Here is a 14426-nt window from a genome sequence, read left to right on the forward strand (position 1 = left end):
GTAGAAAACATAATTTTGTCATTCTAAACAACAAAATATACTAATTATTACATACTTATTTAAGTTAAGTGGGCCTTATATGCCTCAAGTACCATACTATCATTATTTGTTTGTTATAATATCGCAGTCACGCACTATAAAAAATTCTGAATAAAAAATCAATTATATGCGTCGAGTAAATATTTTACTTGACCAAACTGGTAAATCTGGTGGTAGGTAACGTCCATTTCAAAGCTGCCGCCAACTATGACAACAAAGTATCTATATTTATTATTGTTCGATACATGGTTGTTTCTGTGTGTTAGTAATTTACAATGAATGCTTTACAATACATGTTTTCGAATACAGCAAACAAATTATAATGCTACTGGACTGCTGACTGAACTGAACTGAATGCCATCAAAACTTCTTTATCTTTTCCTTTTTGTTTTAAAATGGGCTTAAAGGACGCCATGTATACCATTTTCTTATATTTTGACTACGTTTTATATCAATGCTTATGTAGTAATTAATCACAAAGTTAAAAAGAAACTGGCTACTCAAGTAAAATAGGTATATATTGTAGAGACACAGCGGTCCGTTTATGCGAAATAATATATCCTTTGTTCAAAATTAGTCAAAACAAAAACAGGTTGCGTCTACTGAATCTCACAGTTATATACAGGATGCTCTTCTTTAGTTAGTGTCGGAAAATTTTGCAATATCTAATAAATTTTGAAAATGTAAACCATTAAGTAATTAAGGTGACAATAATTAAAATAACTTTTTCTACTTTCGTTGTTTCCTTGTAAGCTTATCATCTAATCCAAAACTGGAGTTTGTTTTTAAGAACTGTGAAAAAAATAAAAAATGATTAAATAATTGCTTGCCATAAATTAAACAAATAAATTGAGAAAAAACTAAAACTATCACAAAAAATATAACTGTAGAAAATTTTTTAACGAACTTGTTACAAGATAAAACTCCTAACTTAAATCTTAAACATTGAAATTTCGGTTAGATGCATGTACATTTAAAACTGACTATTACTATTATCAATTACGCCTCAATAAAATATGTGAATTTATAATGCCAAGTATTTGAAATTTAAAATGACATAGAAGCTTTATTGTATTTTATATTATATTAGTGGTAGTAGGAGTGTCCCCTTGTTGTGAACAAAAACAAATTATGTATATACCAATTGAAATAAATCTGCATATTGAATTAAGTGTGTTATTCCTGTTATAGAGGAGCCTTTTAATAGACTAATGTAATTGAAATAAATTATCTGTAGCTTAAGGGTTTCTATGTATATGAGAATTTTTGATAATACGTAAGGAATTCACTTTTTAAATTATCTATTTCTCAATGAGTAGTAGATACTATTTAAAATTTTGAATCTATAAATATTTTTTAAATTATCTTTAGAGTTTGCACCTATCAAAAAGAATTAACCTCAGAGAGGTAGAACCTTGGAATTGTTTAATTAATTACTGAAAACAGTAATGTAATACATTAATTATATTGTGCAATTTTTCTTAGACGCCATTTCAAAATTTGTCCCATTTGTTGATAAGGAAGGCTTTATTATTAATAAAATTATGTACCTACTTAGAGCAGATGGTATCGAGTGGATAAGTATACCTACAGATATTTAGACAATAATAGAGCCCACAAAAAACTAACAGAAAGGGGTGTTTAAAAGGGGTCGGTACACCTAGGGGCAGAGACCTTGACAGTGACTGGACCTGGATGGTAGCTAATAATACATACCGTTCAAGAACGTATGGTGAATGTTAAATTTGTCTCTGTGAAATAAAACGTTAAATATTTAAATGAGACGTGGAACTAATGAAAGTGCCACCAAAATGTCAATAACCAAATTCATATGCTGGTGGGTGCGCTCTATTGCAAAGAAGAGAGATCAAAAACTTAATAGAGTGTTGGCTTGTAGCAGAGTACTCTCTATTACAATCAACTAGTGATATGACATTAAACATATTTTTAGTCTCAGAACCAAAGTTCAGGCAACGGAGTGAAAGCCCATACCAAAATTCTTCTGGCTCAACTAATTACACAACCTTTTATAAAGCAATATCGAACAGCAATCGAAAAAATCAAGTTTTTCATATTTTCAATGAGCAGACCATACTTTTCAAGTGTTCTGCGTTCAACTATTTGTATATCATTTCAGTATCCTTAATGTTGTTTTTGTTAATTCTAATAAATATTTTACATTTCATAGGCCAAACAAATTAAAAGATGTTTTGTAAAATCCAACATTAAGTAAGAATAAGACTTCTAGGATAAAATTTATAGAACAAAATTTTGTTAGAATGTGTCAGACAATCTAAAAAAAGAAAAAAAATGCAAAAATTATTTATAACAAAAACTGATGATTTTTATGTTTTGTAACGAACAAATTTCGATTCTTGTTCTTAAAAACTTCAATACTGAAAAATCAAGACGGCAGATCTCAAAGTGGCCATCAATATGCAAATGTAAGGAGGTGCGATATATCGTATATACAGACCATACAGATGCTATTATGTTGGGGAATAAGCAATGTCCGTTTCTTTTTCAAATTTAAGATATTTTACTTATAACTATAGGTACAATTATTATCAATAGGCTTCGACAAGTTTCTCGATGCTCTTCTGTATGTAGTCTGTGCGGGGATGCACAGAAGTAAAAACAGTGTAACTAGGGAAAAACTATTTATTTTCCTTAATTGGATCTCTAGACACAGAGAAATACAATGGTAATCGCCACATTCGATATCTGCCTTGCTAATTCTACATTTTCTTATATAAACTTTATTGAACAACGACGGTTATTGTAAGGATGCAAGGTGATATCTCGCGCCGGCAAAGAACATGGGCCAGGGTCGGACTGTAGAGGACCAAATCACCTACAGAATACACCTTCGGTGGCAAACGGTGAACATTGAATTTTAGGTCCTGTTTAATCCTGTTTTCCTCTAGATTTTGAGCAGTTTTCTTTCGGATTTTTGTGACATCTATGATTTCTTCATCAGATATATTGTGCAGATCAGCATCCGTTCTAAGGGGAAAGCCGAGGAGTAGCTCCGCGGGAGAGTGTTGTGTTATTCGGTGCCTCGTGCCATTTATTCCCTGCTGAACTTGTAGCACTTTACTGTCCCAGTTGGTCTTCTTTACATCAGCACTTGAGGTAGATAGAGCATCCAATATGGACTTATTCATACGTTCCACTTGGCCGTTGCTTCTAGGTAACCCAACAGCTGTTGTGAATAGCTTGATGCCTTTGTTATCGCAATACTGCCTGAATTCCTTTGAGGTGAAAGCCGTTCCAGCATCCGTAATTATTCGTTTTGGATTTCCAAGGATCAAGAAAATTTCCTCTAATTTGTCAATCACATGTTTTGAGCATGTATCGGGGACTGGTTTGATATGAGTGTATTTTGAAAATCCGTCAACCACGACCAAAACGTATTTGTTTCCTTTGTCACTTTGCACGAAGGGACCCAGATGGTCCAGGTGAAGCGTATGGTGAGGCCGCGCATACTTGGGAATAGAATGCAGATATCCGGGTTTTTTCCCGCCATGTTCTTTATGATAAAGACAGTTTAAACATGACGTAATATATTTTTTTATAAACCTGTTCATTTTGGGAAACCAATATGATTTTTTTATTCTTTGAAGAGTTTTGTCGAAACCAAAGTGGCCGATGTCGTCGTGATTGGCTTTGACAATTTGCCAACGACAGTTTTTTGGAACCAACCATCTACGACCAAATGGAGTCATTTTATAAACTTTATTGCCGCACAGGTCGTAATTATCAAACACATTTTTGTTATTACTTGTGTCTCCGCTTAGTAATATTTCTTTGATATTCTTTATGTTCATATCTAAATCTTGAGCTTCACGTAGATAGTCGTTTGTGCTAATTACTAAAACTTGTTCCATGTTAAGGTTTGTACTTTCAATAAAGTTACGGCTTAATGCATCGACGTGATGCATTTGTGTACCCGGTCTATGAATGATATTAAATGAAAAATCTTGTAGGGAAAGAACCCAACGAGCAATTCGAGGGACGACTGTTTGTTTGTTACAAGCGTTTTTAACCGCATTGCAGTCAGTAAAAATTGTAAATACCTGACCTATCAAGTAGTGTCTAAATTTTTCTAGGGTTCTGACGATAGCCAACAATTCAAGTTCAAAAGAATGGTAGGTTTTTTCAGCATCTGTTGTTTGTTTGCTAAAGAAAGCTATGGGATGTTCGAGGTTGTTTCTTTTCTGTGTTAATATGCCAGCGTATCCGTCTCTACTGGCATCAGTGTATATAGTTGATGGTAATTGTGGGTTAAATATTGCTAAGGTTGGTGTTGAGCATATATGCTTTTTTAATTCATTGAAAATGGTTTCATGGTTGTCTGTCCACTTCCAAAGAACATTTTTTTTAAGAGTTTTGTTAATGGGGCTGTTTTAAGTGCAAAATTCTGTATAAATTTTCGAAAATATCCCACTAAGCCTAAAAATTGCCGTAATTGGTGTTGACTTTTAGGACGTGGGAAATTTTGAACTGCTTGCACTTTAACATTTGATGGACAAATTTCATTAAATGATATTTCGTAACCTAAATAGTGAATTTTTTTCAGTAAGAATGAAGATTTTGCGATTTTAACAGTCAATCCATATTGTTTCATTATTTCTAGAACCTTTTTTAATACATCTAGGCCATCAGCCACTGTTTTTGAGGGTATCAAGATATCATCCAAATACGGTATGACACGAAACTGACGTAATGGGGAAAATATTTCGTTCATAAACTGCTGAAATATTGAAGGAGCATTACATAATCCAAACGGGACTCTTCGGTATTCGTAATGCCCCTCTGGGGTAACGAACGCGGTGTATGGAATAGCATTTTTATCCATTGGTATTTGGTGATACCCTGATGCCAAGTCAATATTGGTAAAATATTTATAGTCTGTTAGAGTATCTATTATATCTTCAATTACAGGCATTGGAAATTTGTTTTTTACAGTAATTTTATTTAAAGCCTATAATCAACTACCAGTCTTTTCTCATTATTTTTTTTTATTTACAAGAAGTGCCGGACTTGCGTAGGGGGATTTACTTTCTTGAATGATGTTGGCATCTAGCAATTCTTTTATAATGTTGCGGTATATTTCTTTATCTTTTTCCGCACATCGATATGCTCTATGGGTTACGGGTTTTTCAGAAGTTAACTCTATTGAAAGTGATACAGAATGAGCTTTACCTAACGTTTTCAACGTTTTAAACATACAACCACTATAATTTTGAAGAAGTTTTAGCAAGGAATTTAATTCCTGAGCTGACAATTCTCCATGGTTAATATTTTGCAACCACTGTTCTGGAATGACCGTTTTATATCTAAAATTTAGACAGTTGTCTATTCTGTAATAAAGAATATTTATATTTTCAGTAAAGTTAGTGCCAATTAAGATATCAAATTTAAAGTCATAATTATTAATTATGTAATACTTCGTTTCGAGCGTGACCTCATCGATTTGTGTTTGTGCTATGATATAATACTCAGCCGTGGTGCCGATTCCTAAGAAACCCGATAAGACAGTGGGTTCTTTGAGTTTACAGATAGGAATGTTGAATTTTTCAGCTAATGATAATTTTATCAGAGAGCAGTCACTACCAAAATCTATAAATGCTTTGCACATATTTCCGTTAATGAAAATATCTTTATAAAATTTGGACGTGTTATTTGAATTTTCAATAATATTAATACCTTTAGGATTGTGATTTTGTTTTACATTATTTTGTTCCTGTTTACTTTGAGATTGGACATTACTAATTTTCTTTTTATTTAAACAATAACTTTCGATGTGACCCTTAAAATGACAAAAATTACAAACCTTGTTTTTATGTTTACAAGCTGAACGATCGTGGCCACTCTTGCCACAGGCTTTACAATGTTTATTTCGATTTACTGAATAGACAGCGCTACTTGTTGAGGGTGTTTCATTATTCAGTTTATTTTTCAAATTTTCAATTTTTGGTTTATTTTGAAAACTGGAATTGGTTACATGAATTTTATTTTTAAGATATGCACCTAATGAATTTATATTGGTCATATTTGAGGCTTCCACGGCCGCGCTTATACCACTATTATTAATAGCACCCGTAATCAGTGAAATTTTGTCTACATCGGTGAAATTTAATTTTAGTTTATTGATTTTAGACAAATGTTCAAAATAAAAATCATATAGTGAACAGCCTTCGTTCGGTCTATGGTTAACAAGGTCCATCAATAGTTTATAACAATCTCGATTAGATTGAAAAGTTGATATTAAAACATCTTTCCATTCTGCCCAAGTAAAGCGTGACCACCCCAATTCGCTCTCTATGAACCCATCATACCACGTTTTTGCGGTTCCTTTTAATTTGCTTAGAGCTTGAAATATAATTGTAGTATCAGACCAATGATAACTAATGGCATTGAACTGAATTATTTCAATCCAATCGTTAATATCTCTGAATTTAGGATCAAAATCCGGTATTATATTTGAAACGGCTATAAATTGCGAGGACTGTGCACTATGCGGCTGTATTATAGGAGGTGTGTGACTTACATTTGATCTGGATTTTGATTTTTTCTTTTGCTGTTTATAGTTACGCTGACCGCGATAGTCGTCGTCACTTGAGGTTGATGAGGACGACGAGGGTGACCGTTGCCTTTTGCTCTTCTTTTTGTGACGTCCCATATTGGAAAACGGCACGAGACACTTCAAACTTTTAGTTTTTTTTTTTTAACACTCACTTTTCTATTCAACCACTTCTGATGTAGTCTGTGCGGGGATGCACAGAAGTAAAAACAGTGTAACTAGGGAAAAACTATTTATTTTCCTTAATTGGACCTCTAGACACAGAGAAATACAATGGTAATCGCCACATTCGATATCTGCCTTGCTAATTCTACATTTTCTTATATAAACTTTATTGAACAACGACGGTTATTGTAAGGATGCAAGGTGATATCTCGCGCCGGCAAAGAACATGGGCCAGGGTCGGACTGCATGTAGAAATCCCCCTTGACTCGAAAAACTTATCCAACGAAGCTCTTATAGCTCATTATTGTTGTTAAAAGGAACATGGCGTAAGGAGTTTGACAAAGAGCGAAAGAGGTGAGATCGGGAGAGTAAGGCGGGTGGGTCAGAACTTCCCAATTCAACTCCCGAATGATCATATTGGCGATATGTGGTCGCGCATTGTCACGATGCAAAGAACGTCGTATCGTCGATCAGGTCTTATTTGTTTAATATCATTCTTTCCGCTGTTTCAAGTTAACGTACAGNTTTGCTGCTGTGCAACTTAAGAGAGCTGCTGATTTGTCTAAGAGAACTATTTTGTTAAGAGGTTACTGTTTTGCCTAAAATGGCTGATATTTTTCGTAAGAGAGTTACTAATTTGCTTGAGAGGCTTACTATCTTGCCTGAGAGAGCTACTGTTTTGCCTGAGAGGGCTACTGTTTTGCCTGAGATGGCTACTGTTTTGCCTGAGAAGGCTACTGTTTTGCCTGAGAGGGCTGCTATTTTGCCTGAGAGGACTACTGTTTTGCCTGAGAGGACTACTATTGTGCCTGAGAGGGCTGCTATTTTGCCTGAGAGGGCTACTGTTTTGCCTGAGAGGGCTACTATTGTGCCTGAGAGGGCTGCTATTTTGCCTGAGACGGCTACTGTTTTGCCTGAGAGGGCTCCTGGACCGTCCCGAGTGAATGCCTTCTTTTATGCGATAACGGTCGTTAGGTAGGACCTCTATAACTTTAAAAGGTCCTCGAAACTTTGGGAGTAACTTCTTACTTTCGTTATTTGCTGGAAAACTTGCGATTCTTGATAGGACCAAATCACCTACAGAAAACACCTTCGGTGGCAAACGGTGAACATTGAATTTTAGGTCCTGTTTAACCCTGTTTTCCTCTAGATTTTGAGCAGTTTTCTTTCTAATTTTTGTGACATCTATGATTTCTTCATCAGATATATTGTGCAGATCAGTATTCGTTCTAAGGGGAAAGCCGATGAGTAGCTCCGCGGGAGAGTGTTGTGTTATTCGGTGCCTCGTGCCATTTATTCCCTGCTGAACTTGTAGCACTTTACTGTCCCAGTTGGTCTTCTTTACATCAGCAGTATGGACTTATTCATACGATCCACTTGGCCGTTGCTTCTAGGTAACCCAACAGCTGTCGTGAATAGCTTGATGCCTTTGTTATCGCAATACTACTTGAATTCCTTTGAGCGGATTGAGGGGGTTTTGGAGTTCCAAGTATCAAGAAAATTTTCTCTAATTAGTCAATCACATGTTTTGAGCATGCATCGGTGACTGGTTTGATATGAGTGTATTTTGAAAATCCGTCAACCACGACCAAAAGGTATTTGTTTCCTTAGTCACTGATTTTTTTATTCTTTGGAGAGTTTTGTCGAAACCAAAGTGGCCGATGTCGTCGTGATTGGCTTTGACAATTTGCCAACGACAGTTTTTTGGAACCAACCATCTACGACCAAATGGAGTCATTTTATAAACTTTATTGCAGCACAGGTCGTAATTATCAATTATGTAATACTTCGTTTCGAGCGTGACCTCATCGATTTGTGTTTGTGCTGTGATATAATACTCAGCCGTGGTGCTGACTCCTAAGAAACCCGATAAGACAGTGGGTCCCTTGAGTTTACAGATAGGAATGTTGATTTTTTAGCTAATGATAATTTTATCAGAGAGCAGTCCCTGCCAAAATCTATAAATGCTTTGCACATATTTCCAGTAATGAAAATGTCTATAAAATTTGGACGTGTTATTTGAATTTTTAATAATATTAATACCTTTAAGATTGTGATTTTGTTTTACATTATTTTGTTCCTGTTTACTTTGAGATTGTATATTACTAATTTTCTTTTTATTTAAACAATAGCAAATAACACCTGGTTTTTATGTTTACAAGCTGAACGATCGTGGCCACTCTTGCCACAGGCTTTACAATTTAAAATTTTCAATTTTTGGTTTATTATGAAAACTTGAATTGGTTACACGAGTCTTATTTTTAAGATATGCACCTACTGAATTTATATTCGTCATATTTGAGGCTTCCACGGCCGCGCGTATACCACTGTTATTAATAGCACCCGTAACCAGTGAAATTTTGTCTACATCAGTGAAATTTAATTTTAGTTTATTGATTTTAGACAAATGTTCAAAATAAAAATCATATAATGAACAGCCTTCGCTCGGTCTATGGTTANAATTTTTTTACACTTACTTGGACCCCTTAACAATCATATAGAATCGTTAGAATATCAATTTTCTTTTTTTGAATAATTTTTGGAGCGAATTTAAAAGTTAGAAAAATTTTGTCTTTATAAACAAATACTTTCGTGAAGCGGTTTTGCGGGTTGGAAAATATACCAAAGTACCAAAAAACAGTTCTCGGAAAGACGCTTAACTTGAAAAAAAAGAACGTTCAAATCCGTCGTATAAGTTTCGAGATATCGAGTGTCAAAGTCAACAAGCGTTAGCTGCAAAACTATGCATAATGTAACAACAACAAAATATGAATTTGGTAGGTTTTTTAAGTACTTTTCGTATGTGCTTTTTTTCTGTAAACTGAATATTTAAGAAGTTATGTTGGAAAATGTTAGAAAAAACACGTCATTTTTGATTATTTTTGCAGTTTTTAATTTTTTCTGCAAATAGCACAACTTTTTTTCTTGGCGCAACCTTATATTTTCATTGTATATATTATTTTCGATCGATTTTTAATAATATCCAATTTACTTAAGCAACAGCCATGTCAATATGTAATTATCCTGGACTATTAGAGCTTGAAATATAATTGTAGTATCAGACCAATGATAACTAATGGCATTGAACTGAATTATTTCAATCCAGTCGTTAATATCTCTGAATTTAGGATCAAAATCCGGTATTATATTTGAAACGGCTATAAATTGCGAGGACTGTGCATTATGCGGCTGTATTATAGGAGGTGTGTGACTTACATTTGATCTGGATTTTGATTTTTTCTTTTGCTGTTTATAGTTACGATGACCGCGATAGTCGTCTTCACTTGAGGTTGATGAGGATGACGAGGGTGACCGTTGCCTTTTGCTCTTCTTTTTGTGACGTCCCATATTGGAAAACGGCACGAGACACTTCAAACTTTTAGTTTTTTTTTTACACTCACTTTTCTATTCAACCACTTCTGATGTAGTCTGTGCGGGGACGCACAGAAGTAAAAACAATGTAGTTAGGGAAAAACTATTTATTCTCCTTAACTGGACCTCTAGACACAGAGAATGACAATAGTAATGGCCATATTCGATATCTGATGCCTTGCTAATTCTACATTTTCTTATATAAACTTTATAGAACAACGACGGTTATTGTAAGGATGCAAGGTGATATCACGCGCCGGCAAAGAACATGGGCCAGGGTCGGACTGCACAAGGAAACACTCGCAAAAGTTGCAAAAGATCTAGTGACAGAAATTAGCATGATAGTCGCCTACTTAATTAAATATATCTTAGGTGCAATCGTGCGAGTTGTAATTCGAATGATAATGCATTAAATTTTTTTGTTAATAAACTGTTAGTAGTAAAAAAGTGAGCGAGCTAAACGTTTTGTAATAAACCAGGCTATCTGACACGTATTTTTAAATAATCAATGTTTGTCAAACAAAAAGGTTGTAGCAAAAAATAACTTAGGGAATTCATATTTCAACTCCCAAAATTGTTGAGAATTTGCACATGCATTAGTAGAAAATTTGTGTAAAATTTGACTATTATAGCTTTGGTTTTCAAATTACAGGGGCTATATTCCATATTAATTTGCTAATTTTGAGAGACTGTATCTCCTAAGGGGTGAGCATCCTAACATTTGTTAAAGCTATTTTGAAACTTCTTTTAAAAATATACACGTGGTCAAAATGTCTTACTTATCAAAGTCTTTGAATACTGGTTTTAGTAATATCCTCCTGTGTATTATTTTTTGTTTGACTTTGTCTACAGCTTCTTCGCACAAGGATCGCATAGAAGGATTCACAGTCTGCCAATGTTTTCCTCCTAGTCTAGGTAACTCTCGAATTTCCATAGGTGGTGGATCTATTCTTAAACTTGGAGCTTTCTCTAGACCCTAACAAGTTATACAGCATTGATATCGTAGAACAAAATCAATGTTATTTTAAAATATTTCAAAATTTTTGTTCGTTTTAATTTTAGTTAAGTTAGTAGTTATGTTGCAAAAAATATTAATTAATATAATTTCACTCAAAATGATAATTTACCAGAATTTACCTAGGTAAATAAAAGAATTTGAAGTTCTTTTCAAATAAGACTATAAAATTGGGATCAACAAATTTTCAAATTGTTCCGTATCAACAGAATGGTATACCTACTACCTGCTCGCAAGTAGTCACCCTCATAAAAAGTAGGTAACAATTTAATACATTTTACCAATAAACATGACACTAGTTCTCATGAACTATCTAACAACTGTAAAATAATAAAGAATTATTTTAAATAAAATTATATTTATGTTACCTTAGGGATAATCCGGGACATCATTTTTCTAATAGTGTAAAATACTTTCCTAAATTAAAATGTGCATTTTATCTCAAAATATTGTCATGTAAAATATGACACTTTAATTCCATAATTATTGAAAATGCTTAGGTACATCTTAATATTTTTTTAAGAATTGAAGTGTTTAGATAAAAATAAACCACCAAGGCGAAATTTCACTGGTTTTATTATTTACCTAAATATAAATGATTAAGTTTAATCTAACATTGATAATAATTCATGTATGTACAACAATAACCGAAGATTAAGATAATAAAATTTACATCAAAACAAGTTAATAGATAAATAGGTACACACAACAGAGGGTTAACCCAAGTAAACCACATAAATATATACATATTTTTATGCAAAAAAAGTTAAGTTGAGGCAAAGTGGAAAACAGAATTTAATAAACTTATGTAGGTACCTATATGATATGTTAAGCAAAAGATATAACTGTCCTTAACAAAATACATACAGAGAGTGTAGGTATATTAAAAAATCGACCAAATTGTACCATAGAGTCCACGATCTAAATTAATAAGAATAGTTCATATAAAAATTTGTTGATAGACGCTTCATATCCAAGATACACAGTGTTGAAGTTAAATAAATTAAACATAGGTTTTGTCATATCTTGGAAATCTCCTTTTTTATCTTTTTGCCTTTTACTGTTTTAACTTACCTTTACGTACCTTTTTATCTTTTACTCTTTACTTTTTACCTTCTTGCCTTCTTACCTTCTCGCCTTCTTGTCTTTTTGCCTCAAATAAATTAAACATAGTTTGTGTCAGATCTTGGAAATCTCCCTAGACTTAAACCTTTGTACCTTTTTACCTTTCTACTTTTTTACATTTTACTCTTTACTTTTTTACTTTTTTACATTCTTGCCACATTGCCTTCTTATCTTCTTACCTCATCATCTTATACCTTTTACCTTTTCACCTTTTTTACCGTCTGAATTTTTTGCTTTTTTACCTTTTTACCTTCTTACCTTCTCATCCTACCTTTTTACCCTTTTACTCTTTTCTCTTCTTACCTTTTTACTTTTAACCTTTTTACCTTTATACTTTTTTACTTTTTACCTTTTTGCCGTCTTATCCTTTCCCTCCTTCACTCTTTTACCCTTTTACCTTTTTACCTTTTTGTCTGTTCGCCTTCTTACCTTTTTACCTTCTTACCATCTTACCTTCTTACGTTCTTACTTTCTTACCTTCCTACCTTCTTACCTTCTTACCTTTTTACCTTCTTGCCTTCTTACCTTCTTACCTTTTTACCTTTCTTTATTTTAAAATAAAAAACTATCGTATTAACAGTTCGCAGGCATTTTACTCTAAATCATGTTATCTTGTTTCATATCCATAAAGTCCTACATAATTTTCATTCAGTGCTAAACAATGTATTATAATTGGCTATAAATGTCACACCATTTCTTTATTGCTTTCTAGCTTTTAAGATTAGCTATCAATTAGAATTGTCATGATAATTAGAATAGGCATGATGACAGTAACCAAGAATCGCTAAAATTATATATTTGTCTAATGAAATATGATTCATGGATTATAAAAAACGTATTTACTTTTATATTATGAGCAAGATTGATAATATTTTTGATAAAATATATCTACAAAAGATAGCAAACCGCCATGATAGGTTGAACACCAATCAGAGTGAATTACGTCACATCTATGTAAATGTAAATTTTGTTTCATTTGTATTTCGACAATATTCGCAGTATTTATATTCGTTTAAATATTTTGTGTTTCCCAACTATCAGTTGCTTGGTTTTGTATTACTAAAACCATAATCAGGAAACGTTAAGTACTTGAAAAGTTTCTAGAAGAAGGAAAGAAAAGAAAGTTCTACACCTGCGAGTTAATGATATGTCAAAAAGATTATGTTTGTGATTAAAAGTTTATCCATGCATAAATTGGTGCTGAAATATAAAGAACAGTCGTCCTGCGACACATTTTTGAAAAAATTCGTATTGACTGATGAAGATGACATGAAAGTTGAAGAAGAGACGAGACTAACATCAAAGCTGTGTTTGGCATGAGTTAAGATATGGCAGAGTGACAGCCTCACGAGCGTTTGAATTTAGTCAGTGCAAATCCAATGATGCAACTCTGATCACGTTAATAATGGGAGAAAAAATCTCAGACGCATCGGCAATGAAACGCGATAGAATGTTGGAGGATGAAGTGAGGAAAATTGTAAGTACCAGACCCGGGAAAATTTTTTTAAAAAAATGAGGTACCTGTAATGCTTTGCAAAAACTATCCCATGATAGCAGGATAGCCCGATGGAATCTGTGAGGACAGTATTATTGAAATTAAGTGTACCACGAATCAAGACTTAAAAAATATGTGGAAAAAGGAAAACCGACCCAGAAGTTTTATGTGCAGATGGCAGTTACAAATGTATTTAATAGGACTTCAAAAGGGTATTTCGGTGTAGCTGATTGCAACTACACTAGGTACAAATAAAAATGTAGAAATTATTAATATTCATTTGATGACAACTATGTATCAGATTTCCTTAATGTTTTTGTCTCTTAATGAAAAGATAATGTCTATCCATTATTATACTAAAGTACAATTTGAAGGTAAATAAAATGCATATACTATTATGGTAACTTTGTATTTTTATTTAATTAATGAATTTTGCAACACAAAATATTAGCACCTTTATGTTTATTGTTGACAAATATAGATTTGACGTCACGTAGACGCCATGACACCGGCGACCGTTTTTGAGTGAGTTTAAACTTTAAATTAAAATGTTAATATTTTCGTATTACACCTTTTATTTTCTATAGAAATAAGATATTTTTTGGAAATAGTAAATATTTCCGAAC

Source organism: Anoplophora glabripennis, unplaced genomic scaffold (genome assembly GCF_000390285.2).
Source record: "Anoplophora glabripennis isolate ALB-LARVAE unplaced genomic scaffold, Agla_2.0 scaffold1328, whole genome shotgun sequence".
NCBI lineage: Eukaryota > Metazoa > Arthropoda > Insecta > Coleoptera > Cerambycidae > Anoplophora > Anoplophora glabripennis.